The 14,730-nt window shown below is 40.6% G+C and overlaps 1 protein-coding gene across 1 annotated transcript in view; it reads right to left on the bottom strand.

The window, feature by feature from the left end:
• Positions 1-14,730, bottom strand: part of LOC128472508 (acidic mammalian chitinase-like) — a 323,300-nt gene that overhangs the window by 26,470 nt on the left and 282,100 nt on the right. The window lies entirely within an intron of this gene.

The raw sequence follows: 14,730 nt of genomic DNA, 5'->3' as shown, positions 1-14,730 counted from the left end.
GTAATTATAAAAAAAAGAATACATTTAGACACAACTGCAACTTCCCAATTTCCAAAGTAATAGACCTAGACTAGTTATGAGACACTATTGGAGTTCATCCAGCTGTTTATTACACAGACAATTAAATTATGTGGTGATTAAATTGCAACTGGAACGCCACATTAGTTCTCAAAGATCCCATATAATATATATATATATATATAATATTTACTATACAGTGCTGTATACAGCAATGTAGTTGAGCACTAAACTTGGTTTATTTAATTTTATTCAAGTGAATATAATTTCTATGCCTGGTGCCTGCCATTTTAGGAAGTCTAATTAAGTACCGGTAATTTCCTTCACAACCTCCATTAGTAAAATTGTCCATGATGGTGAATAAGACTCAATAATTCTAAAGTTTAATGCAAGACAAGCCAGAGTGTTTGTTTCTTAGAGTCGGCTAAGTTAGAAGAGCAAAAACATATTACAAATATGCAGCTGTCTAAAAATATTATGTGAAAACACACTATTTTTAAAAACCATGCCATTAATGCAACACTAGTATTATAGAAATGCTGGGAAATCCCTTTTCACGTAATATAATCTCTTTTGACATATTTAACCTTTCAATGTCGGGGAACAAGTTAACCAATACATTATAATACCAGCCCTTCATTAGCCGGTGAATTTTATTTACTGAATCTGGCTAAAACTACTAAACCCTTGGAGATGTTTATAGTGATAGACACTGTCCAGACTCAAGGGAAACAGAATGTTTTGCAGAACTAAACCCTTTGATTACCAGAGTAAGCTTGGTGCCAGATATCTCGTGATGTTCTGCACAGCTATCCAACAGCACTCTAGCATAAGCTTAAGCTTTTGTGTTTTGTTCCCCTTTCTGCTGGGCCACTAAGGAGAGGCCTGGCCAGACAACAGCTTTCTTGTCCCAATAACTTCGAGGGTCAGTACTCGGAGGTAGTCTGACTTTGGGGTACTTGGGTGGTACTAGCATCCACAAAGAGCATCAAGGCCCACCACCCTAATGGTTAATGCTCCAGTGGATCTAGTGCTGCCCATAGTTGCTGTCAGCCTTATTTTGTTGATTTATCTAGCAGTTAGAAATGTTTTTGATATTGAACTACATGATCTTAAACTATGTTTGTTTTTAGCCCAGAAATTATGAGTCTGCTAAATTAATAACACTAGCATGGGTTGAATCAGTCCCGTTGTATGGTTATCACAGGGTTAGTGTCCCCAAGGCTTAGAGCCTGGTGACTCTACCTCTCTCATAGGCGTCAATATTGCTAGCTATATGGAGGTACAGCGAGATACGAGAGAAGGGATTATGGGAATGTACAACAGTTTAAGGCAGACACTTATATATTATATTGCAACAAAATACTCAATGATATCTACAAAGCTGTTGGTTATTTCTTTCCTTCCTTTTCCTTCTGCTTTTTTATTGCTTTCCTTAATTTGCTTTGGTTTTAGACACTTAAATGACTGTACACACCATAAAGGAATTAATAATTTGCGGAGTAGCGCCAGAGAAAACACTACAGCAAGTGACCAGAATACATAGCCTGACCATCCCGCACATTACCAGCAACAAGTCAGCCCCTTTATAACAACCTAATATAGAGTGATTTTGCATAATGTCCACTGCCTGAACGTCCCCAAAAAGCATAGACAAGCTATAAGATACTGCACACGGATGACAGGAGACATAATATTACTCCAAGAAACTGATGAGAAAGATCTGATATCCCCAGTTATTGGGGCAAGCAATTTAAAATGCATCATCATGCACCACATTGGATACTCAAGAAGAAAGGACCTAAATTTGTTACTTGTGGGGACTCCGCACAATACCACGACAGCAATGCGTCAGAAGCCAGATTATAGCAATTCTAGGTTTTTAAAAGACATGATGAAAACGATCATCCTAACTGACACCTGGGCAATGATGCAACGAAAATGACATGATCTAATCACTGTGCTTGGTCAGAAAGCTGTGAGGCTAGGAAGTCCGTTTCTTTTAATGGATGAGTCAGTAGTAACGGAGGTAAATACATTTCTTAAAGATTTTTTTGCACTAAATAATACACAGGGGATTGATATATTTGGGAAGACGCATTAATCATAAATCAGAGGGTATTCTTTAAGATAGCAGATAGGAAAAAGAAAAAGGCTACGGCATTGATTAGCCAACTGAGTGATTAATTACTTAATTAAGTCAAAACCCTTGAGAAGAACACCCTCCATGAGATTATCCAAACTAGAGGGGAACTTTATGCCTTGCTGAGAAAAGATGTTTTCTATGCCATAAATAAAACTATGTAGAAGCATTATTAAACACTCATCTACAGACAACAGACAAGCCAGAAGGCTTGTTGTTCCCTCAGAAATCTCATGGTGCTGCCACAACCACAAGGGATTCTGGGTAGGCGCATGCAAATAAGTTCAACAATTATCACCTTTTGCCTCTATATCCACTTAATACATGGATCCCTTGAAAGTAATTGCTCCCGGTACAGGACAGCCTTTAGACAAAACTCGGGAAGAGGTGCAATAGCCAGATCAAAAACAAATGCACTGTTATCAGTGCAGTATGGTTAGAGGTCCTCTTAAGGACCCCTTGAACATGTTATTAATGTCAGTGATGTGACAATGCTCACTTTATTGTTTTTTTTTATTATTATTTTTTATTTTAGTGATTTAAAAAAAAAAAAAGAGTGAGAAATATGGATCCCCCTGCACCGATCACACTGTGATCTCTACGCAAGTCCCCACAGACTTTCTTTAGATGCTTTTTTTGTACTTACTGGTACTTCCATAGGGGACTGAAGGGGTTAAAGTGAAAAATCAGAATACAATTTATTATACTCACAAGAAAATTGCCACTGAGACCAGCTCAAGTGCTAAAAGCGCTTATAAAATTACACAGGTTACTAGCCTGGAGATGTCGCTCCAAATGGTCGCAAAAAATCCCCCGAATGGCAGTACCACTGTAATCACTTGTGGGAGTAGATACACCAGAATATAATATCAATCAGCAATAGTTAGATGAAGCTTTCAACACCAACATGAAGATGCAGACTTCCTCAGGGATTTCTGTTTAAGCCTTTCACAATTATATGCATTATAAATAATTATAAATATGTGATGCCCTGATATAGAAAGCCATTTTGTGGATCAATGTCCTCTCCAGTTGTGGATTGAAGTGGTACCGGGCAGTGCAAAAGTTGTATTCAATACGCACTACTTTGGAGAAAATGTATGTTTAACTTGGGTCTTACACAGGAAAATATGACACCTACAATTTATAAGGTTGATTTGCATTCAGTAGACTTGACGGCGTTTTCAAGAAAATGCAGACACAATTAAAAGCGTAATTACATATGTGTCAGGGCCACCCAGCTGATACCTCTGGCTGTACTACCCTGAATGGGCCTGATCTTTGCTGATCATGGAAGTTAAGCAGCGTTGGGCCTGGTTAGTACTTGGATGGGAGAACGCCTGGGGCTACCAGGTGTTGGTGCCTTTTTTTTTACTTTAATAGACTTACAGTAATTAGCTGATGTTTAATAAATGGCTTTTCTATCTCTGTTACCACAGTTACCCACCTATCTACTATCAGCCATCCTCTTTCAGGCTATTTAACAGCTAAGGCTCATTTCCTCCTTGTCCTTGTGTTTAGCTCCAGTTATCAAGAGCGTTTCTGAGTATCCCATGTTCCCATGCTTTGTCTGACTTCCCTTCTGGTTCCTGTTACCTGGCATCCGTACCCTGACTTCACTGATCTCCATACCCCTGACGCCGGTTCGTCTGATTACCTGCTGTGGTTACTGACTCCAGCTTTTTGTTTGGATTATGTCTTTTGCATCACATTACCTTGCTTTTGCCTTAATAAAGGAGTCTTTATTTTTCTGGTTCCTGATCCCATACAAAATGCATGTGTTGGAAACCTATTCAATGGGTACTTCAAGATATCAGGATGCCTGGAACAATGCTATCATATTCACTCCCTAACAACCTACAAAACTGTTTAAGAATGCACCTACAAGGTGGCTTCGAGGTAGCCCTTAGATCCACAATGGTCTGTGGTTGTGGGGGATCGCAGAGTACATTTAAGCTTATTGGACATGGGGGGTGATCACTAAAATTTATGTTTCAATTAATATAATTATTACAGACATACTTGGCTGTACAGTAGAGCCGTCACTCAAAGTGTTACTGAATACCGGGAGGCTAAGACTGACAAAGTCTCAAAATAAATTAATATGTTGAAATGCTTTAAATGCAAATGGTGGGAAGTCCCTTTTAATGTACTGGAATTAATGCCAGTAAGAGTTTATTGAAAGGTGGTTATTGAAATGAATGTGACTGGTGTCACAGTGATGTACGCCACTGCTTACTATGCTGATAAGGATGTTGAACACTGCTGATGCTGCTGCATGTGGCTCATGGTAATTCAGCTTGTGATTCTGCCTACTTTGGACTGTTATACCAGGGTCACCTGACTACTATGTTTTTGTACATGCCTGTCGCCAGGTCTGCCCAGCCCACGAAAACTATAACAACTCCATTCTCCAAATGTTTTGTACTTGCCAGTATAAATGGAAAAATATATATATCTGTACTCTTACTACGAAATTTCACACAGTTAAATCACCAACATTTCTTTATGAAGAATATATACAATAAGACAGGGGTGTCCAAGTTGTTTCCCCTGCAGTGGGCCACTTCATCAGAAATGTATGTGTGCGTCGGCCGCACTCATTTTTCACTGAGGGAAAATATGGTCTTTTAGCTTTATAATGCATATTAATACAGGGTTAATTTGGCGATAATGAAAAAAGTAGTGGAAAAGTTTTCTTGATCAACTTTTATATGTCATTCTATCAATACTAAATTACTTAAACAGTAAAACAAAGTCAGTCCACAAACCATTTAAAACAAGTTTAGCCAAATAAAACTGCACAAGGCTGGAGCACACTGTGGCTACAAGCTGAATTTAAGATGGTTGATGGACACTGGAGGCAAGGCCGGATTAAGAGCATCACAGGCCTGGTGCTGAGGATTTTGGTAGCCATTTTATGGAAATAAATAAAATAGACAGAATCTTAACTCATCTGCATCGGTGTGTACTGGATAAAGATGACATCAGTGCTCGGCAGATAATATAGGATAGAATCTTATGTGATGGGATTGGGAGTAATCAGTACACTAAAAAAGTCATCATATACCGGACGCCTGAAGCCACAATTTAGTGTCACTGATCCTTTTTAATAAAATATGCAGATTTAAACAGAGTAAATAACACAAAACCTTTACTTTTCCTCTCACTGATTTCTGGGCCAAGAAAGTTCAGGAGGGAGTTTTATCTTTGGATAAGTAAAAATGAAATAGTTCTATTTATTCCTGCAGTATTTATTTATACTATTCTATTTATTCCTTCTCCCTTTTGTATTGATGCCCCCCACACCCCTTTTGTATTGGCTAATGTGATGCCCAGCCACCCTCTTGTCTATTGATGCCCCCTCTGCCATGTGTATTACCTCCCACCCACACACCCCTGTTTATATTTATTTCATAATGCCATAACCCACCCCCCCCCCTCTTGAATATGGGTCTGCTTTCCTATAACCCCTAACAATTTTTTGGTAATACTTACATTTTTGTTTTTTTCTTTTTTTCCTGTTCTCCTCCGTTGTGATGGCCCTCTCCTTGCCATGAGGAACACCTTCTGTGAGCCCGGCTCCTCAAACGTCACGTGTTCAAAGCGGCCGCCCAGCCGTGAAGTTCAAAGCAGCCGCCATGCAATAAGATATAAACGTTGGACGCCCCTGCAATAAGATATAAACGTAATAAAATTTTATTAAATAAAATTGTCCACAAATAGAGGTTTGGCTGGTAGCTTAAATGGACAACTTGTCTGAAATTACTCAGGAACAGGTTTTAAATTGTAAACAACTAAAACACAGTCACACTGTGCGCAAGCTCAGTAAAATGTCTGGTTTTGTCTCCAATATCTATCAATTTATAATTTATGATACGACTATAAGATATCAAGATAATAATCAGGCTACCAGGCAACTATTTTAATCAACTACACTCTACTCAGGAATAGTATATATTTAATAAACAACTAAAATACACTGTGTGCAAGCACAGTCAAATGCTTCATTTTGTCATAGTTCTGTTTTAGGGGACCAATGTCAAAAATATATTGATCTGAATCTGATCAGTAAAGTGAAATTTGAGGCTTGTGTTTTATCTGTTTTAAGAAAAAATTTAGCACACACATCTTCCCCATATGTTTCTTTTTACTCAAAACTACCGTATTTATTTTCATTACAAGTGTAACCCATTTTTTTCTCTTCAAAAGATGTTCCAGTTGAGGTGTAACCTGCTTTAGGTTCATGATGAAGGGGATGAAAAACATAGATGAAGACAATTGTATGTACAGTGCCTTGCAAAAGTATTGATCCCCTTTGCATTTTTCCTATTTTGTTGCATTACAACCTGGAATAAAAATGGACATACACAAAATAGTCCAAAATAATGACGTGAAATGAAGAAAAATTCTAAAAAATAAAAAATGGAAAAGTGGTGCATGTGTATTCTCCCCCTTTGCTATGAACCTCCTATCTGGTGTAACCAATTACACAGAAGTCACATGATCTCAGTATAAATACACCTGTAGTGGAGAAACCTGCACCTTTAGAGCAGGGTAACATGAGGTTGTGGGGGCAAGTTAAGGTGTAACGTTATACAAAAAATATAGGTTATATAAAGGTCAGAAGTTATGTAAAAAAAAAAATAGAAAGGTCATGTAACATAAGAAGGTTCTAGTTGCGCTTGTACTTTACCACATTATTTACTGCCTTGCCTGGGGGCTTGCGCTTTACCACGTTCTTTACTGCTTTCCTGGGGGGCTTGCACTGCGCTAATGGTCCGGAATTTTAAATATAAATAGTGGAGTTATGAAGGTGCCTGTTCACTTGCTAAGCAAACCGCTAACTTGTCTGCACTGACCTTGAGTCTGGTGAGCAGCAGTGAGGCAGGTGAGCTGGAGACAGCATGGAAGAGCTGATGAAAACGCTTTTGTGTTTGCTTTGCGGAGAGAGGTGGCAAAGAACAGCTTTGGGGCTGCTTGGAGTCTGCTTCTGGTGCCGACAAGCTATATCATGTGGATCCGAGTTGCGTACTGGAGGAAGTTGCGGAAGAGGAGCCGGATGACGAGATGCTGGCAGTGGAAGTCTCGCAAGATGGAGCATTCTCACTAGAAGGTGGCCAAGCATCATTTTTGCGTGGAGAGGTCACGGTGACGCCAGAAGTGAGGGACAAACCCAGAAGAAAGTCTGTGCGGACAGCACAGAGGAAGAAAAGGCATGCTACAAGGGTGAAGGAGATTGTAAGAAGGAGGAAGCCTCTTCAGGATACGTCTTGAACAGGTTGTACCAAGGTCTGTGCAGCTGCAGGACGGTGATCAGGAGGATTCATTGAGGGCAGAAGGCAGAGATGGGGAAGATGTTGGTGAGTGTGCTGATGTTAATATGAGAAAGTTAAATGATGCTGTCATATCACTTGTTGGTATTTTGAAGCATATGCAATGCCAGAGTCCAGCTCAGGCTTGGGTAAATACTGACTTTAATGCTAGTAAGGCAAGGTCTAATGTTGTGAATGAAGCTTACATGAAAGACTATCTTGCAAGACTTCACCCTTAGGTTTTAATTTATGTAAGTCGGTTAAAGAAAAAATTGAAATGATGACTATCTGGATAGATTGCCTTTATTTCAAGCGTCTAAGGAATTTTTATTGAAACATGATAAGGAGGAGGAAAGACGTAGGCCAGCTTTTTCAGCATCTAGATGCAGTGTTAGAAGTATATAAGAACTTTTGTGGTTTGGCGTGGTTTAACTATGATGAGACTTTTAGACAGAAGTTGTCAGTGCATAAAAATTTAAAATGGTGTATGGGTTCGTGGGTGAGTATTATGTTGTAATTTGTATTGAAGTCTGTGGACCTTTTTGCTGTGGCTCTGCACCTGTACCGTTCCTGGTTACCTGCTTTGTGTCATTCCAAGTGGGCTGTGTGCCTTTCGTGCCCTTTCCAGTGGGCTGTGTGCCTTTCGTGCCCTTCCCAGTGGGCTGTGTGCCTTTCGCAACCCTTCCCAGTGGGCTGTGTGCCTTTCGTGCCCTTCCCAGTGGGCTGTGTGCCTTTCGTGCCCTTCCCAGTGGGCTGTGTGCCTTTCGTGCCCTTCCCAGTGGGCTCCCTACCAAAAGACTTATTACCGGTATTTATTTTGCCATACGTCCGGTTTCTTGCTTAGACTGTATTACCCTTATTTGCTTGTCCTGTTATATACGTACAATACATTGCATTACCTGGATTTCTGCTTGTGGTGTCTTTGTATAATAATGCACTGTGGGTTACAGACCGAACCCCAAGTATCCCCTGCACATGGGCTCCTACCCGACCTGATCACCCGAGTCCTGACAACAACAAATGAGAAGGATTTGGGAATTGTTATAGACAACAAACTAGGCAACAATGTGCAATGTCAGTCAGCAGTTGCTAAGGCCAGTAAGGTATTGTCCTGTATAAAAAGGGGTATCAATTTGCGGGATAAAAATATATATTTTTGCCTCTGTATAAACTAATGGTAAGACCACACCTTGAATATGCTGTGCAATTTTGGTCACCTACTCTAAAGAAGGGTGTTATAGCACTGGAAAAGGTGCAGAGGTGGGCGACAAAATTAATAAAAGGACTAGAACACTGTTTTTTACAGTAAGGACAATAAGGATGTGGCATTCTCTGCCTGCAGAGGTACTTTTATCAGACTCCGTAGAGACATTTGAACAGCAACTGGCTGAATACTTGCAAAAACATAATGTTCAGGGATTTAATTTTTAAATTATGGGGAAACATCTTGCAATGTAAATGGCCTAATACCTAATTTAGGCATGTACAGTATGTGCTGGGAGTCATCCGTTTAGATGTTTTCGTAGGAACTTGCAGAATGGGAAAAGAGCAGGTTCAGAAAAGCAGTGACTCCAGTGAGAATAGCAAAGCTGCTTCCCTTTTTAGACCCAAACGGATGGCTAAACTTAAGGTTTTATGGAGGGTTTTAGAATTCCAGTTTATAAAGGTGAAGGTTTTGTTTAGGTAGAGAACCAGAAATATGCAAATGATAAAGGCTAAATTGATAAAGAATTAAGCTTGGGTAGGGTGGAAGGGCTTTTTAATGAGCCACCTTTTTCATGTTTTTGTTTATCCCCTCTAGGCTAAGTACCTAAAAAAAGAACCAGGTTCTTTCAGATTAATATATAATTTATCTTTTCCTCAAGGTGGTTCATTAAATGATGAAATAGTCAAGGATGAAATCTCGGTGCATTATGCATCATTGGATCAGATATATAGGGAAGAATGCTCTGCTAACAAAGGTAAATATTGAAGCAGTGTTTAAATTACCTCCGAGTGTATAGAAAATGTATATTGAAATTGAATTAGGTCACTGCTACAAGTTATAAAACATCTAACATACACAAAACATTTGATGATACAAAACAACAGGGATACTTAAGCATTAAAATGATCATGTAGTTCTTTCAATTTGTCTCAGCTCACAGGCTACTCGTTTATGTAGTTGTTTGTTTTAAAAAACAAGATAAGGTGCACCATTTGTACAGAAAATACTATACGACAATATAAAAAGGCTGTGGGTTCTCGTGTAACAAACACAATTTGTCCCAGGGCCCTTGTACCAGGTTGGGAGACCTAGACACTGTCAGTGTCCATTTGAGTTATCAGCTGTTCTTTGTGGATTTCAAGACCATCTACAATGATTGGGTCATCTTCTGACTTCTTGCTTTTAGCTTCCAGACCTGCATGAAATCCATTTAACAAAATTTTGCATTGATTAAGACACTTAATATGTATGGATTAAATTAATTAAATATAGTATAATTTGTCATTTTTTTAGCTCATTTGTTTTCAGAACATGAATTTGATTTCATAACTTTTGAGTTCAGACAAATTGGAGTTTTATTTGTTGGAAAACAACTATTGTTGCAGAATCTCTTTCCTTCCTGCTGTTTGGCACTGAATTCTAGTTCCTGATCTTAACAGAAGAACTCTGAGGCCAGAATAATGATGATGGACTCATGAAGAAAGACAAATCCTTGTATTTAGCTTGAGGCTCTGCTGAATCCATGTAGTAGTGTAGGTTAAAATCCTTGTGCTCAGTAAACTAAAGCCACACCACTAGTATCTCTAGAATTACTAATACATCTCTCCGGATAGGTGACTTACATAATAAGACTTCTTTCCACTCATCTGCACTTACAATCTACCAATTTCATCCTCTCAGCTGACTTCTACAAATATCTACAAGTTTAGCACCTCTTGCAGACCAAATCACTGAAGTATTCAGTACAATCCTATTTTTAAAAAGCCCTAAACCAAAAATGTATGATTGTCACATGCTTTGTATCCCTCCTGTCCCAGTTCTGGGAAAACAAGCTTCCTCATTTAGAACAAAATACAATTTTAGAGCAAAACGATCAATTAACACATATACAATAAAATTTGGGCTCTCTGTGCATTGCCGCTAGAGATGCTTGCATGATATAATTTCAGCTTCCATAGTATATATGTGCAGGGTCACCCCCCCTCTGACTGATAATATGTCTAGTATTATAGACATTGTGTTCTTAGCCCCAAATATGGACCAGGGGGCCATCTTGACTATAGGACAAGGCCTGATCCGGACCAACGCTTTAGAGAAATGTCTGAAGGGTGCAAGCGCTGCCAATTCAAGACCTGATATAGCGCTGATGGCCAATATCTGGACTTTATTAGTAGACTGTTGGACTGAATCTGGAGAGGTGAACACGAAGAACTAGAGCTGCACCATGAACAGAATGTCTTCCAAATTTTGTAAAGTCACCTTATTTTACAGCTGAAGAGTAGAGTTTCTGTTACTGATGGGGAGAATCCTTTGGCTTTGATGATTTCCCATTCAACTTCCAGGCCGTCAGATGGAAAATCTCAGGGTTTGGATGAAATATGGGTCCTTCCGGAGATGGAACGTTAGCGGAGAAGCTAAGCTGGATCAGATCCGTGCACCAAACTCTTTTGGCCAATATGGAGCTACTAGAATAACCGACGCCTCGTTTGACTTGACCTTCTGAATTACTCGTGAGATCAGGGCCATCAGGTCCACTTCTGGAAGACCCCAGCTTGGTATAATGAAGTTGAAGGATTCGGAATTCAAGGCTCATTCTCCTCTCAAGACTGACATTTTGCTCAGGAAGTCTGCCTAAGTGTTCAAAGATCCCTTCACTTGAACCAAGGTTAAGCAAAAAATTAGCCTCTGTCCACAGGCAAATTCAGACGGCTATTCTAAGTAGAACAGGGCTCCTGGTGCCACCTTGTTTATATAACCCACCATGATTGAACCAGAACTTCTTTTCCTGCAACTAGAGGTGTCCAATGATGTAGATCATTTTCCCCAGTCAGATCCCAGAAGCTTTGAACAAAACTGGTCTAGGTAAGTAGCGACACATCCCTTGGAACTTGCGTCTGTAGTTAAAACTTCCTTCGTTAATATTGGCTAGTCTTCCAGCTGACAAAACCTCTGTTTGAAGCCACCATCTAAGAGCTGTCCAGATCTGAGCAGGCATTCAGATCGGACGATCCAAAGAGGACAGACTCCCATTCCAGCAGTGTAGGATGAAGTGCTGGATGACCTGTAGATGGGCCAGAGCCCAGGTGACTGCGTAGCAGGAAGAGGCCATTCTGCCAATTAAGGACATGCAAGTTCTTCTCTTGGAAGACAAGACCTGATAGACCAATGACATGATGCCTTCACACTTTGTAGGTGTTAAAAAGGCTTTTCCTGATCAGGAGTAGATCAGGCTTGACTTGTCCCAATTTATCAGCCATCCCAAATCCTGCAACGTGGAGATGACTCGATAGGTGAGACTGCAGGGAGGATGTTGAATGAGCCCGGACAAGCCAGTCATCAAGGTACAGGATGACCGATATGAGCTGTGCAGCCACAACTGCTAAAGTTTTGTAAAGACCTTGAGAGCCGAGGCGAGTCCAAAGGGGAGGGCCTGAAATGGAGGGTGGGACACTCCTGAGGGCAATGGAACCACTATACCCAGATACCACTGGTAAGATGGACGAGTAGGTACATTGAGGTAAACATCCTTCAGGTCTATAGAACCCATAAAATCTTGAAAATCCAGTCTCCATTTTGAACCTGGAGTATCTGAGGCACTGGTTTAGAAAACACAGGTCTTAATAGGTCTGAAACCTCCTGAGGATTTTGGGTCCAGGAATATGGGGGAGTATATACCCTGACTGTGCTCCAGCGTGGGGACTGGTATGAGAGCTTGTGATTCTTGAAACCGATTTACAGCCTCAATGAAAAATGAAAAAAAAAAAATGTTTCCTACCCAGGGATCCTGAGTAATCTAGAAGCAGCTGTCTTTGAAAAATATTTCACCTACCAGGATATTGGAAGAGTCATGAAGATGTCCGAGTCATGGAGCGGTTTGGGGAGGTGAATTGCTCAGATCTCCTTCTTGAAGGTCTTGCGTCTGGATAGGTTAAGTCTGAGCTCTGGGTGGTTCCATTCCTGCTTTTTGATGTCTGACAAAACAAGGTGGACAGGAAAGCAGGGATTCCGTTTGAAAAAGCCTGACGAAAAACAAGCGATTTCTTAGGTCTAGGTTCCTCCTCAATGTGTATGGCAGCTTTAACAGCAGGAATCAGGTTGCCTACTTCCTCAATAGGGAAAAGGAGATTCTGATTTTTCACTTCCCCTCTTCCGACGAGTCATCTTCCAATTCAGGATAATCCAATTCAGAGTCAGAAAAACGGGATGAATTGGCTCAACTTTGCCAATTCTGGGGGAATCGGAGCGCAAACCAAGAATGTGGCTTGCATCTAAACTTTTAGCTAGTCAAATAATTCTCTACCCCCTGCATGCTCAGTGTCTGCCACAGACTCCAGACAGGACGGACACAGTTTTTCCTTAGGGTCTTGAATAGACTTATGGCAGCCAGCACGATTTGTTTAGTTTAGCACCTTTTTGGATTTTTCTTCCACTTAAGGTCTGTCAGTGTTATCAGGGGCCAACATCCTACAAACAATAAAACAGAACATAGTAACAAGATATACCGTATTTGCTCGATTATAAGACGAGGTTTTTTTCAGAGCAAATGCTCTGAAAAATACCCCTCGTCTTACAATCGGGGTCGTCTTCTAATCAGACCTCAAATAGAGGTCTGATTAGGAGACTAAGATCCAGATCCCCCACACCGCTGCAGGGGACCTGGATCCTCCTGTCGTCGCCCCCCCCACACACACACACACTTACCGGTGCTTCCGGAGGTGAAGTTGGCAGCGGGGGTTTGTATGCGTCCGTCGCAAATACCTTCCCCGACTGTCAGAGATCAGAGTTCCAGAGTTCCTGATCTCTGACAGCCGGGGAAGGTATTTGCGACGGACGCATACAAACCCCCGCTGCCAACTCCACCTCCTTCCGGCTGCCGCGGAATGAGACGTCAACCCGCTGCCCAAATTGGAAGCACCGGTAAGTAAGAGTGTGTGTGTGTGTGTGTGTGTGTGTGTGTGTGTGTGTGTGGCATTTCTGGAATGCCTTACACCCCTATATGCCACTCTGGCACTTAGGGGGTTAAAAGGCATATTATGGGGCAGAGTGGCATATAGGGAGGTATAAGGCATTTCAGGAGGCAGAGTGGCGTTAAGGGGGCATTTAATAGTGCACTCTGCCTCCTGAAATGCCTTATACCTCCCTATATGCCACTCTGCCCCATAATATGCCTTTTAACCCCCTAAATGCCAGAGTGGCATATAGGGGTATAAGGCATTTCTGGAGGCAGAGTGCTCTATATAATGCCTTTTAACTCCCTTAATGCCACTCTGCCTCCTGGAATGCCTTATACCTCCCTATATGCCACTCTGCCCCATAATATGCATTTTAACCCCCTAAATGCCAGAATGCGATATAGGGGTATAAGGCATTTCTGGAGGCAGAGTGGCACATAGGGGGTCAAAAGGCATACCATGGGGCACAGTGGCATATAGAGGGTTAAAAGGCATATCATGGGCCACAGTGCCAGATGTGTGTAACTGGGGGACAGGTTGGAAAATACAAGAAATAAAAACAAAAAAATATATATTTTTCTCAATCATAGCTTTTATTAAAAAAAATAGTTTACATGAATTAACATTTACTGGTAAAACTTTTTTCCTTTAGGGTCGTCTTATATTCAGGCTTTTTCTTTTTTTCCTAAGTTAATATTCAGATTTTGGGGGGTCGTCTTATAATCAGGGTGGTCTTATAATCGAGCAAATACGGTATATACCTAAATTGTAAGTTCCTGCAGGGCCCTTCATTCCTCTTGTATCCGTATGTACATTGCTGTATTATACTTGTTATCTGTAACATTTTCATCTTTGTACAGCACTGCGGAATCTGTCGGCGCGCTATATATATTATATATATTATATATATATATATATATATTATATATATACACACACACACACACACACACACACACACACACACACACACACACACAATAGGAGGATGGCAAAGCATCACTAACGAAAAACATACAGTATATAGCTAGGAGTGCAAACTGCACCACTAGAAAAACTGAAAACACACCATCTTGCTTGGAAGATGCAACCGCA

Source organism: Spea bombifrons, chromosome 2 (genome assembly GCF_027358695.1).
Source record: "Spea bombifrons isolate aSpeBom1 chromosome 2, aSpeBom1.2.pri, whole genome shotgun sequence".
NCBI lineage: Eukaryota > Metazoa > Chordata > Amphibia > Anura > Pelobatidae > Spea > Spea bombifrons.
The sequence above is the reverse complement of the archived record's forward strand: the minus strand, read 5'-3'. Positions and strand labels throughout refer to the sequence as shown.